Source organism: Salmo salar, chromosome ssa05 (assembly GCF_905237065.1).
Source record: "Salmo salar chromosome ssa05, Ssal_v3.1, whole genome shotgun sequence".
NCBI lineage: Eukaryota > Metazoa > Chordata > Actinopteri > Salmoniformes > Salmonidae > Salmo > Salmo salar.
Genome location: NC_059446.1, coordinates 88,485,061 through 88,500,518, shown reverse-complemented (window position 1 = coordinate 88,500,518; position 15,458 = coordinate 88,485,061). Strand labels below are relative to the sequence as shown.

The 15,458-nt window shown below is 46.4% G+C and overlaps 1 protein-coding gene across 1 annotated transcript in view; it reads right to left on the bottom strand.

Annotated features, from left to right (window-relative positions):
* The window catches only part of LOC123743219 (transmembrane protein 65), a 105,211-nt gene that overhangs the window by 76,681 nt on the left and 13,072 nt on the right, over window positions 1-15,458 (bottom strand). The window lies entirely within an intron of this gene.

Sequence of the window (15,458 nt, the reverse complement as noted above, 5' to 3'; positions counted from 1 at the left end):
AGACCCACCTGTTCTCACCCCTATCTCAGAGAGACAAACATCATCACCATCACCCTGCCCAGACCCACCTGTTCTCACCCCTATCTCAGAGACACAAACATCATCACGATCACCCTGCCCAGACCCACCTGTTCTCACCCCTATCTCAGAGACACACACATCATCAACATCACCCTGCCCAGACCCACCTGTTCTCACCCCTATCTCAGAGACACAAACATCATCACCCTGCCCAGACCCACCTGTTCTCACCCCTATCTCAGAGAGACAAACATCATCACCCTGCCCAGACCCACCTGTTCTCACCCCTATCTCAGAGACACACACATACACATCACCCTGCCCAGACCCACCTGTTCTCACCCCTATCTCAGAGACACACACATCATCATCATCACCCTGCCCAGACCCACCTGTTCTCACCCCTATCTCAGAGACACAAACATCATCACCCTGCCCAGACCCACCTGTTCTCACCCCTATCTCAGAGACACACACATCATCAACATCACCCTGCCCAGACCCACCTGTTCTCACCCCTATCTCAGAGACACACACATCATCATCATCACCCTGCCCAGAGCCACCTGTTCTCACCCCTATCTCAGAGACACAAACATCATCACCCTGCCCAGACCCACCTGTTCTCACCCCTATCTCAGAGACACAAACATCATCAACATCACCCTGCCCAGACCCACCTGTTCTCACCCCTATCTCAGAGAGACAAACATCATCACCCTGCCCAGACCCACCTGTTCTCACCCCTATCTCAGAGAGACAAACATCATCACCCTGCCCAGACCCACCTGTTCTCACCCCTATCTCAGAGACACACACATCATCAACATCACCCTGCCCAGACCCACCTGTTCTCACCCCTATCTCAGAGACACACACATCATCATCACCCTGCCCAGACCCACCTGTTCTCACCCCTATCTCAGAGAGACAAACATCATCACCCTGCCCAGACCCACCTGTTCTCACCCCTATCTCAGAGACACACACATCATCATCACCCTGCCCAGACCCACCTGTTCTCACCCCTATCTCAGAGAGACAAACATCATCACCCTGCCCAGACCCACCTGTTCTCACCCCTATCTCAGAGACACATCATCAACATCACCCTGCCCAGACCCACCTGTTCTCACCCCTATCTCAGAGAGACAAACATCATCATCATCACCCTGCCCAGACCCACCTGTTCTCACCCCTATCTCAGAGACACATCATCACTCTGCCCAGACCCACCTGTTCTCACCCCTATCTCAGAGACACACACATCATCAACATCACCCTGCCCAGACCCACCTGTTCTCACCCCTATCTCAGAGACACACACATCAACATCACCCTGCCCAGACCCACCTGTTCTCACCCCTATCTCAGAGACACAAACATCATCATCATCACCCTGCCCAGACCCACCTGTTCTCACCCCTATCTCAGAGACACACACATCATCATCATCACCCTGCCCAGACCCACCTGTTCTCACCCCTATCTCAGAGAGACAAACATCATCATCATCACCCTGCCCAGACCCACCTGTTCTCACCCCTATCTCAGAGACACACACATCATCAACATCACCCTGCCCAGACCCACCTGTTCTCACCCCTATCTCAGAGACACACACATCATCAACATCACCCTGCCCAGACCCACCTGTTCTCACCCCTATCTCAGAGAGACAAACATCATCACCCTGCCCAGACCCACCTGTTCTCACCCCTATCTCAGAGAGACAAACATCATCACCATCACCCTGCCCAGACCCACCTGTTCTCACCCCTATCTCAGAGACACACACATCATCATCATCACCCTGCCCAGACCCACCTGTTCTCACCCCTATCTCAGAGACACACACATCATCAACATCACCCTGCCCAGACCCACCTGTTCTCACCCCTATCTCAGAGACACACACATCATCATCATCACCCTGCCCAGACCCACCTGTTCTCACCCCTATCTCAGAGACACATCATCAACATCACCCTGCCCAGACCCACCTGTTCTCACCCCTATCTCAGAGACACAAACATCATCACCATCACCCTGCCCAGACCCACCTGTTCTCACCCCTATCTCAGAGACACATCATCAACATCACCCTGCCCAGACCCACCTGTTCTCACCCCTATCTCAGAGAGACAAACATCATCACCCTGCCCAGACCCACCTGTTCTCACCCCTATCTCAGAGACACATCATCAACATCACCCTGCCCAGACCCACCTGTTCTCACCCCTATCTCAGAGACACACACATCATCATCATCACCCTGCCCAGACCCACCTGTTCTCACCCCTATCTCAGAGACACACACATCATCATCATCACCCTGCCCAGACCCACCTGTTCTCACCCCTATCTCAGAGAGACAAACATCATCACCATCACCCTGCCCAGACCCACCTGTTCTCACCCCTATCTCAGAGACACAAACATCATCACCCTGCCCAGACCCACCTGTTCTCACCCCTATCTCAGAGACACACACATCATCAACATCACCCTGCCCAGACCCACCTGTTCTCACCCCTATCTCAGAGACACATCATCATCACCCTGCCCAGACCCACCTGTTCTCACCCCTATCTCAGAGACACATCATCACCATCACCCTGCCCAGACCCACCTGTTCTCACCCCTATCTCAGAGACACATCATCAACATCACCCTGCCCAGACCCACCTGTTCTCACCCCTATCTCAGAGAGACAAACATCATCAACATCACCCTGCCCAGACCCACCTGTTCTCACCCCTATCTCAGAGAGACACACATCATCACTATCACCCTGCCCAGACCCACCTGTTCTCACCCCTATCTCAGAGAGACAAACATCATCACCCTGCCCAGACCCACCTGTTCTCACCCCTATCTCAGAGAGACAAACATCATCATCATCACCCTGCCCAGACCCACCTGTTCTCACCCCTATCTCAGAGAGACAAACATCATCACCCTGCCCAGACCCACCTGTTCTCACCCCTATCTCAGAGACACACACATCATCAACATCACCCTGCCCAGACCCACCTGTTCTCACCCCTATCTCAGAGAGACAAACATCATCACCCTGCCCAGACCCACCTGTTCTCACCCCTATCTCAGAGACACAAACATCATCACCATCACCCTGCCCAGACCCACCTGTTCTCACCCCTATCTCAGAGACACATCATCACCCTGCCCAGACCCACCTGTTCTCACCCCTATCTCAGAGACACACACATCAACATCACCCTGCCCAGACCCACCTGTTCTCACCCCTATCTCAGAGAGACAAACATCATCATCATCACCCTGCCCAGACCCACCTGTTCTCACCCCTATCTCAGAGACACACACATCATCACCCTGCCCAGACCCACCTGTTCTCACCCCTATCTCAGAGAGACACACATCATCACCATCACCCTGCCCAGACCCACCTGTTCTCACCCCTATCTCAGAGAGACAAACATCATCACCCTGCCCAGACCCACCTGTTCTCACCCCTATCTCAGAGACACACACATCATCACCATCACCCTGCCCAGACCCACCTGTTCTCACCCCTATCTCAGAGACACACACATCATCACCATCACCCTGCCCAGACCCACCTGTTCTCACCCCTATCTCAGAGAGACATCATCATCATCATCACCCTGCCCAGACCCACCTGTTCTCACCCCTATCTCAGAGACACATCATCATCACCATCACCCTGCCCAGACCCACCTGTTCTCACCCCTATCTCAGAGACACACACATCATCAACATCACCCTGCCCAGACCCACCTGTTCTCACCCCTATCTCAGAGACACAAACATCATCACCATCACCCTGCCCAGACCCACCTGTTCTCACCCCTATCTCAGAGAGACAAACATCATCATCATCACCCTGCCCAGACCCACCTGTTCTCACCCCTATCTCAGAGACACAAACATCATCACCCTGCCCAGACCCACCTGTTCTCACCCCTATCTCAGAGACACATCATCATCAACATCACCCTGCCCAGACCCACCTGTTCTCACCCCTATCTCAGAGACACACACATCATCATCATCACCCTGCCCAGACCCACCTGTTCTCACCCCTATCTCAGAGACACAAACATCATCACCCTGCCCAGACCCACCTGTTCTCACCCCTATCTCAGAGACACACACATCATCAACATCACCCTGCCCAGACCCACCTGTTCTCACCCCTATCTCAGAGACACAAACATCATCACCATCACCCTGCCCAGACCCACCTGTTCTCACCCCTATCTCAGAGAGACATCATCATCATCATCACCCTGCCCAGACCCACCTGTTCTCACCCCTATCTCAGAGAGACATCATCATCAACATCACCCTGCCCAGACCCACCTGTTCTCACCCCTATCTCAGAGACACATCATCATCATCATCACCCTGCCCAGACCCACCTGTTCTCACCCCTATCTCAGAGACACATCATCATCACCCTGCCCAGACCCACCTGTTCTCACCCCTATCTCAGAGACACACACATCATCAACATCACCCTGCCCAGACCCACCTGTTCTCACCCCTATCTCAGAGACACACACATCATCATCATCACCCTGCCCAGACCCACCTGTTCTCACCCCTATCTTCAGTGCCTGCACTACTTTCCGCCACATTTCCTCAAATTGCATCATTTTGTTCCCCTCAGTCGCCCCCAGGCTCTTTCACTATTTAGATAACGAAGCATATTATTTTTTTCATTGTCTTAACGATGGAAGATTGGTTGGTTTCCATTTTTTAAGTATCCATTTTTTCAAGATAACCGATGAGAAGAATATCGTCCAATATGCAGACAGACAGATTCAATTAAGTGAAAAATTCTTCCTTAGTTGTTCATTTTCTCGAAATCTAAAGGCAGAACCTAGATTTGAGCCAATGTCTTAAGTAGTTGAACATGTTCTTACTACAACCAGTGACAAACTGACACGTTTGAATTTGTCAAAAACAACTTTATATCAAAGGAGTGCCTTTGATTTGACGGCCTGCACATGCTCAGTTCAGCGCTAGACGACTGTTAGACCGGTGACGTGTTTCTGTGCAGGAAGTTTAGCTAGCCAACGTCGCCATGGCATCGCCTAGAAGCGTGATCGGGGATTCCTATTGGAGAAGCAGTTCCTGCTGATCTTCATACTGTACTGTCTTTGGTAACATGGTGGAGACTCCTGCTTCAGTTTTTACTTTCGGTTTCGTCCATCAGTTTTAAACATCTGTAAAAACGATATTGTTTGTGATTTAGATGGTATAATGATTCCCTACACTAATCAGGTGGTGTTTTCTCACAAACTGAAAGGGAGTGAACTGTGTAGATTTTTATCAACCAGGAAATGACAACGTTTATTGTTTGCCCCGGTTTCCACTAGACAAAATAAAGTCCAAACAGTTTTCCCATTTTGACAACAGAAGCCGGGCCTGGCGGGAGAAATCAATTTCACAGCCAATCACAACACTGGCGGGGTAAGTGATATTGTGAAACATTATTCCATTATTAATGCAGATACATTATGGACGCATCGCGGAGTGCCTGGACACAGCCCTTAGTCGTGGTATATTGGCCATACACCACAAACCCCAGAGGTGCCTTGTTGCTGTTATAAACTGGTTACCAATGTAATTAGAGCAGTACAAATAAATGTTTTGTCATACCCGTGGTATATGGTCTGATACACCATGGCTGTCAGCCAATCAGCATTCAGGGCTGGAACCACCCAGTTTATAACATGCATTAAATGCACATAGAGTAGTCAACAACATTAACGGACAGAAACAGGGGTTGGACAGATCAACAGTGTATTGGAGGTGCAGGGAGAAAACTGGCCACATACATCAACATCTGACATATTTACTAGATCCTATTTTCACATCATGTATCACATCCCATGTAAGGAAACACTACGAGGGACTATTGAATGAAAATAGCACTCCAGATTTTTAGGACGCAGCAACTAGGAAGTGGCAGCATCTTGTATGAATGAAGTGTTGCTGTAAACTCACTCATCTGATTACCAGCTACTTAAACAAGTCTTTGTGGGAGAAGAACATAATGATGGATATGGATAATTGGCCCGGGTCCAAATCCATATCCCTTTAATACCACACATATGTGTTTCTTTAGGTTCAATCTGTCGTTCTGCCCCTGAACAAGGCAGTTAACCCACTGTTCCCCTGAACAAGGCAGTTAACCCACTGTTCCCCTGAACAAGGCAGTTAACCCACTGTTCCCCTGAACAAGGCAGTTAACTCACTGTTCCCCTGAACAAGGCAGTTAACCCACTGTTCCCCTGAACAAGGCAGTTAAACCACTGTTCCCCTGAACAAGGCAGTTAACCCACTGTTCCCCTGAACAAGGCAGTTAACCCACTGTTCCCCTGAACAAGGCAGTTAACCCACTGTTCCCCGGGCCCCGAAGACGTGGATGTTGATTAAGGCAGCCCCCCCCTCTGATTCTGAGGGTTAAATGAGGAAGACACATTTCAGCTGAAGGTATTTAGTTGTACAACTGACTAGGTTCCCCCCCTTTCCCTTTTATTCCTTCTGGCTTATCAACACTGTATAACCAGCTGTCTGGTATTGCTAAGTGAAGAGCAACATCTTGCACTACGAGAAATTATGTTTATTGTGGTTTAACACTGTAAACATGACTTGTTTATTTTGGTTTAACACTGTAAACATGACTTGTTTATTTTGGTTTAACACTGTAAACATGACTTGTTTATTTTGGTTTAACACTGTAAACATGACTTGTTTATTTTGGTTTAACAGTGTAAACATGACTTGTTTGTTTTGGTTAAACACTGTAAACATGACTTGTTTATTGTGGTTTAGTACTGTAAACATGACTTGTTTATTGTGGTTAAACACTGTAAACATGACTTGTTTATTTTGGTTTAGCATTCACCAGACATACTTCCTGGTTGGATATACTGTATGAATCATAAGTTACATTCCTGAAGTAGAAGAAGTCTCCTGCACAGCTTGTGAACGATAGTGAAACAGTATTACACTCCAAATTCACAGCACTGGGTATTTCCACAGCAGCTCACCCTCAATACCCACAATTCTTTTCACATACTAGCATACCATATAGAATGCATACCAATAGCCTACATTGCCTTCAAAGTAGTGATGAGCAGGTGTGCTAGTGTGCTAGTGAGCTAGTGAGCATATCTCAAACAGCACCCTAGTCCCTATTTTCCACAATTTTGGAAGGTTCTCGTCAAAACTCTCGCACAATCTAGGAAATAGGGTGCCATTTGAGACGCACACTTGTTTTCACGCTTCAGCAGAAATGGCCTTTGACCCCTTTCTCTACCACCAAAGAAGAAGATAAAGGAAGTAAGAAAACACTAGAAGAAGAAGTCTATTTCTACTGAAAATGTCAACTAATAGTAGGTACTGTGCTGCATAGAGATACAGTCAATTCCCCCTGACACCAATTAGTGATGCAGGGAACCAAAATAAAACTGACAACAAAGGAAATAGATCTAAACCCATCTCTGAGATATTCCCCTGATTACCAGCAACTAGCTAGAATAATGACTCTCAGGAAGAGAGGAGACAGAGATCAGCCGTCAATCTCACGCCAGCAGGCAGTACTCCAACAGGAGAAGAAAGAACTAGACAGCACAGGCAGTCGATAGAGATATAGAGAGAGAGAGACAGACAGACAGAGAGAGAGAGAGAGAGAGAGAGAGAGAGAGAGAGAGACAGACAGACAGAGAGAGAGAGAGAGAGAGAGAGAGAGAGAGAGAGAGAGAGAGACAGAGAGAGAGACAGAGAGAGAGAGAGCTCTTCGAGCGTTCACAGTCTGTTCAACTGACACCCCTATCAGATCACAGCAAAATCACACTCTACTTGAACAGAGCTATGCGCAACCATGAGGCATCAAAGCCAAAGGAACTGAATAATATTATGTAATGCTATAGATGAAAGGAAAGTAGTGTGGAAACCTACCAAAAAACGATTAGGCAACAACAAATTCAATCCCTTCTAGACAATTTCCTGGACAAAAGGTGTAAACTTGGCAGTAGAAAGCCTAAACAGTATATTTGATCTATCAGCTTCCCTATCAAATCTAAACATTTCAAGCAGACAACTTAAGAAAATGAACAACAATGACAAATGGTTTAATGAAGAATGCAAAACCCCAAAAAATTGATTGAGAAACCTGTCCAACCAAAAACATAGAGACCCAGAAAACCTGAGTCTACTCCTTCACTATGGTGAATCACTAAAACAATACAGAAAACCTGAGTCTACTCCTTCACTATGGTGAATCACTAAAACAATACAGAAAACCTGAGTCTACGCCTTCACTATGGTGAAACACTAAAACAATACAGAAAACCTGAGTCTACTCCTTCACTATGGTGAATCACTAAAACAATACAGAAAACCTGAGTCTACGCCTTCACTATGGTGAATCACTAAAACAATACAGAAAACCTGAGTCTACTCCTTCACTATGGTGAATCACTAAAACAATACAGAAAACTTGAGTCTACTCCTTCACTATGGTGAATCACTAAAACAATACAGAAAACCTGAGTCTACGCCTTCACTATGGTGAATCACTAAAACAATACAGAAGACCTGAGTCTACTCCTTCACTATGGTGAATCACTAAAACAATACAGAAAACCTGAGTCTACTCCTTCACTATGGTGAATCACTAAAACAATACAGAAAACCTGAGTCTACTCTTTCACTATGGTGAATCACTAAAACAATACAGAATACCTGAGTCTACGCCTTCACTATGGTGAATCACTAAAACAATACAGAAAACCTGAGTCTACGCCTTCACTATGGTGAATCACTAAAACAATACAGAAAACCTGAGTCTACTCCTTCACTATGTTGAATCACTAAAACAATACAGAAGAACTGAGTCTACTCCTTCACTATGGTGAATCACTAAAACAATACAGAAAACCTGAGTCTACTCCTTCCCTATGGTGAATCACTAAAACAATACAGAAAACCTGAGTCTACTCCTTCCCTATGGTGAATCACTAAAACAATACAGAAAACCTGAGTCTACTCCTTCCCTATGGTGAATCACTAAAACAATACAGAAAACCTGAGTCTACTCCTTCACTATGGTGAATCACTAAAACAATACAGAAAACCTGAGTCTACTCCTTCACTATGTTGAATCACTAAAACAATGCAGAAATACACTACGGGAAAAGAAGGAACAGCACGTCAGAAATCAGCTCAATGTAATGGAAGAATCCATAGACTCTAACCACTTCTGGGAAAATAGGAAAACTAAACAAATAACAACAAAGAGTTATCTATCCAAAACGGAGATGTATGGATAAACCCCTTCTCCAATCCAATCTTTTTGTCTCTATAACAAAGAACAAACAGCAAAAAAATATACATGATCAAATACAAATCTTAGAGTCAACTATTTAAAGACTACCAGAACCCACTGGATTCTCCAATTACATTGAATGAACTACAGGACAAAATACAAACCCCCCTGTGGGGTTGATGCTATCCAAAATTAAATTGTAAAATATCCAGACCACAAATTCCAATTGTGTCACGTCCTGACCAGTAAAGGGGTCATTTGTCATTGTAGTATGGTCAGGGCGTGGCAGGGGATGTTGTTTCTGTGTGTTTTGGGGTTTGGTTGTTTCCAGGGGATATGTTCTAGTTTTCTTTTTCTATGTTCCTTTTCTATGTGTGGCCGAGTATGGTTTCCAATCAGAGGCAGGTGTCTTTCGTTGTCTCTGATTGGAAGCCATACTTAGGCAGCCTGTTTTTTCCTTTGGGTTTGTGGGTAGGTGTTTTCGGTATAGCCTATGTGCCTTACGGAACTGTTGATCGTCGGTTTGCTATTTTTGTTTAAGTGTTCACTTTATTAAATAATAAAAGAAGATGAGCACTTTACCCGCTGCGCTTTGGTCCCCCTTCATCGACACTTATGACAAATTGGTGATACTTAAACTCTTTAACATCATCCTCAGCTCTGGTATCTTCCCCAATATTTGGAACCAGGGACTGATCACCCCAATCCATAAAAGTGGAGACAAATTTGACCCCAATAACTACCAGGGGATATAAGTCAACAGCATATAAATCAACAGCATATAAATCAACAAAGTCAACAGCATATAGATCAACAGAGTCAACAGCATATAAATCAACAGAGTCAACAGCATATAAATCAACAGAGTCAACAGCATATAAATCAACAGCATATAAATCAACAGCATATAAATCAACAGAGTCAACAGCATATAAATCAACAGCGTCAACAGCATATAAATCAACAGCGTCAACAGCATATAAATCAACAGCGTCAACAGCATATAAATCAACAGAGTCAACAGCATATAAATCAACAGAGTCAACAGCATATAAATCAACAGAGTCAACAGCATATAAGTCAACAGCATATAAATCAACAGAGTCAACAGCATATAAATCAACAGAGTCAACAGCATATAAATCAACAGCATATAAATCAACAGAGTCAACAGCATATAGATCAACAGAGTCAACAGCATATAAATCAACAGCGTCAACAGCATATAAATCAACAGAGTCAACAGCATATAAATCAACAGCGTCAACAGCATATAAATCAACAGCATATAAATCAACAGCATATAAATCAACAGAGTCAACAGCATATAAATCAACAGAGTCAACAGCATATAAGTCAACAGCATATAAGTCAACAGAGTCAACAGCATATAGATCAACAGCATATAAATCAACAGAGTCAACAGCATATAAGTCAACAGCATATAAGTCAACAGCATATAAATCAACAGAGTCAACAGCATATAAATCAACAGAGTCAACAGCATATAAATCAACAGCGTCAACAGCATATAAATCAACAGAGTCAACAGCATATAAATCAACAGAGTCAACAGCATATAAATCAACAGCATATAAGTCAACAGCATATAAATCAACAGAGTCAACAGCATATAAATCAACAGAGTCAACAGCATATAGATCAACAGCATATAAATCAACAGCATCAACAGCATATAAATCAACAGAGTCAACAGCATATAAGTCAACAGCATATAAGTCAACAGCATATAAATCAACAGAGTCAACAGCATATAAATCAACAGAGTCAACAGCATATAAATCAACAGAGTCAACAGCATATAAGTCAACAGAGTCAACAGCATACCGTACAACAGACCATGTCTTCACACCCTAATTGAACAAACAAACTAAAACAAAGGCAAAGTCTTCTTATGCTTTGTTGATTTAAAAAAAGCTTTAGACTCAATTTGGCAGGAGGGTCTGCTATATAAATTGATGGAAAGTGGTGTTGGGGGAAAACATACGACATTATAAAATCCATGAACACAAACAACAAGTGTGCGGTTAAAATTGTTAAAATTGGCAAAAATTTTTGCTGCACTTCCTAACCTCCTGCCAAATGTATGACCATATTAGAGACACTTATTTCCCTCAGATTACACAGACCCACAAAGAATTAGAAAATACATCAAATTTTGATAAACTCCCATATCTACTGGGTGAAATACCACAGTGTACCATCACAGCAGCAAGATGTGTGACCTGTTGCCAGAAGAAAAGGTCAACCAGTGAAGAACAAACACCACCGTAAATACAACCCATATTTATTAATTTTCCCTTTTGTACTTTAACTATTTGCACATCAAATAGACATAATATGACATTTGAAATGTCTTTATTCTTTTGGAACTTCTGTGAGTGTAATGTGTAGTGTTTACTGTTAATTTTTATTGTTTATTTCACTTTTGTTTATTATCTATTTCACTTGCTTAATAAAGACCCTTAAATCGAAATTGAAATTGAGAGAACGAGACTCTGCCTTGTCTGAGGACACTCCCTCCTCTCTCTACCTCCTCTGAGGACACTCCCTCCTCTCTCTACCTCCTCTGAGGACACTCCCTCCTCTCTCTACCTCCACACCCCAACCTCTGAGGACACTCCCTCCTCTCTCTATCTCCACACCCCCTCCTCTGAGGACACTCCCTCCTCTCTCTACCTACACACCCCCTCCTCTGAGGACACTCCCTCCTCTCTCTATCTCCACACCCCCTCCTCTGAGGACACTCCCTCCTCTCTCTATCTCCACACCCCCTCCTCTGAGGACACTCCCTCCTCTCTCTATCTCCACACCCCCTCCTCTGACACTCCCTCCTCTCTCTACCTCCTCTGAGGACACTCCCTCCTCTCTCTACCTCCTCTGAGGACACTCCCTCCTCTCTCTACCTCCACACTACCTCCTGAGGCGGCCAAGGCCCACTAACATCACAGACACAGCTCTGCTGGAGCAAGACCCACTAACCACTGCTGGAGCAAGGACCACTAACCACCGCTGGAGCAAGACCCACTAACCACTGCTGGAGCAAGACCCACTAACCACTGCTGGAGCAAGACCCACTAACCACCGCTGGAGCAAGACCCACAAACCACCGCTGGAGCAAGACACACTAACCACTGCTGGAGCAAGACCCACTAACCACCGCTGGAGCAAGACCCACTAACCACCGCTGGAGCAAGACCCACTAACCACTGCTGGAGCAAGACCCACTAACCACCGCTGGAGCAAGACCCACTAACCACCGCTGGAGCAAGACCCACTAACCACTGCTGGAGCAAGACCCACTAACCACCGCTGGAGCAAGACCCACTAACCACTGCTGGAGCAAGATCCATTAACCACTGCTGGAGCAAGACCCACTAACCACTGCTGGAGCAAGACCCACTAACCACTGCTGGAGCAAGACCCACTAACCACTGCTGGAGCAAGACCCACTAACCACCGCTGGAGCAAGACACACTAACCACCGCTGGAGCAAGACCCACTAACCACCGCTGGAGCAAGACCCACTAACCACCGCTGGAGCAAGACCCACTAACCACCGCTGGAGCAAGACCCACTAACCACCGCTGGAGCAAGACCCACTAACCACCGCTGGAGCAAGACCCACTAACCACCGCTGGAGCAAGACCCACTAACCACCGCTGGAGCAAGACCCACTAACCACTGCTGGAGCAAGACCCACTAACCACCGCTGGAGCAAGACCCACTAACCACCGCTGGAGCAAGACCCACTAACCACCGCTGGAGCAAGACCCACTAACCACCGCTGGAGCAAGACCCACTAACCACCGCTGGAGCAAGACCCACTAACCACCGCTGGAGCAAGACCCACTAACCACCGCTGGAGCAAGACCCACTAACCACCGCTGGAGCAAGACCCACTAACCACCGCTGGAGCAAGACCCACTAACCACCGCTGGAGCAAGACCCACTAACCACCGCTGGAGCAAGACCCACTAACCACCGCTGGAGCAAGACCCACTAACCACCGCTGGAGCAAGACCCACTAACCACCGCTGGAGCAAGACCCACTAACCACTGCTGGAGCAAGACCCACTAACCACCGCTGGAGCAAGACCCACTAACCACCGCTGGAGCAAGACCCACTAACCACTGCTGGAGCAAGACCCACTAACCACTGCTGGAGCAAGACTTCTCGGAGGCTGGCAAGATGAAGGAAGAAACGGAAGAGAGAAGGAAAGAGAGGAAGAGCAGAGGAGATAAAAGAGAGGTGGCTCATCAAGTTCTTGGATGCTGAATAAAAGTAAAGAGAGGATGGAGGGAGGGAGAAACAGGAAGAGAGAAGGACAGAGTCAGGGGAGAAGAGAGGAAAGAGAGAGGATGGAGGGAGGGAGAAACAGGAAGAGAGAAGGATAGAGTCAGAGGAGAAGAGAGGAAAGAGAGAGGATGTAGGGAGAAACAGGAAGAGAGAAGGATAGAGTCAGAGGAGAAGAGAGGAAAGAGAGAGGATGGAGGGAGGGAGAAACAGGAAGAGAGAAGGATAGAGTCAGAGGAGAAGAGAGGAAAGAGGGAGGATGGAGGGAGAAACAGGAAGAGAGAAGGATAGAGTCAGAGGAGAAGAGAGGATGTAGGGAAAAACAGGAAGAGAGAAGGATAGAGTCAGAGGAGAAGAGAGGAAAGAGAGAGGATGGAGGGAGAAACAGGAAGAGAGAAGGATAGAGTCAGAGGAGAAGAGAGGAAAGAGAGAGGATGGAGGGAGAAATAGGAAGCGGGAAGGATAGAGTCAGAGGAGAAGAGAGGAAAGAGAGAGGATGGAGGGAGGGAGAAACAGGAAGAGGGAAGGATAGAGTCAGAGGAGAAGAGAGGAAAGAGGGAGGATGGAGGGAGAAACAGGAAGAGAGAAGGATAGAGTCAGAGGAGAAGAGAGGAAAGAGAGAGGATGGAGGGAGAAACAGGAAGAGAGAGGATAGAGTCAGAGGAGAAGAGAGGAAAGAGAGAGGATGGAGGGAGAAACAGGAAGAGAGAAGGATAGAGTCAGAGGAGAAGAGAGGAAAGAGAGAGGATGGAGGGAGAAACAGGAAGAGAGAAGGATAGAGTCAGAGGAGAAGAGAGGAAAGAGAGAGGATGGAGGGAGAAACAGGAAGAGAGAAGGATAGAGTCAGAGGAGAAGAGAGGAAAGAGAGAGGATGGAGGGAGGGAGAAACAGGAAGAGGGAAGGATAGAGTCAGAGGAGAAGAGAGGAAAGAGAGAGGATGGAGGGAGAAACAGGAAGAGAGAAGGATAGAGTCAGAGGAGAAGAGAGGAAAGAGAGAGGATGGAGGGAGAAACAGGAAGAGAGAAGGATAGAGTCAGAGGAGAAGAGAGGAAAGAGAGAGGATGGAGGGAGAAACAGGAAGAGAGAAGGATAGAGTCAGAGGAGAAGAGAGGAAAGAGAGAGGATGGAGGGAGAAACAGGAAGAGAGAAGGATAGAGTCAGAGGAGAAGAGAGGAAAGAGAGAGGATGGAGGGAGAAACAGGAAGAGAGAAGGATAGAGTCAGAGGAGAAGAGAGGAAAGAGAGAGGATGGAGGGAGGGAGAAACAGGAAGAGGGAAGGATAGAGTCAGAGGAGAAGAGAGGAAAGAGAGAGGATGGAGGGAGAAACAGGAAGAGAGAAGGATAGAGTCAGAGAAGAGAGGAAAAAGAGAGGATGGAGGGAGAAACAGGATGAGAGAAGGATAGAGTCAGAGGAGAAGAGAGGAAAGAGGGAGGATGGAGGGAGAAACAGGAAGAGAGAAGGATAGAGTCAGAGGAGAAGAGAGGAAAGAGAGAGGATGGAGGGAGAAACAGGATGAGAGAAGGATAGAGTCAGAGGAGAAGAGAGGAAAGATGAGAAAAGGGAATAAAATTAAACAGAGAGGACGGTAATAAGATACTAACGCCAATATGACAAATACTGTTTTCTTCAGGTTGTCTAATACCTTCAGTACAATGTCTCATCTTTACTCTTCAGCAAGAACAAATGGCTCCAGTCCAGACTGGGGAAGTGTTATTATATTAGTCTGTCTGGCCGCCCCATCTGGTAACCCTGAACATGTAATGGCTGTC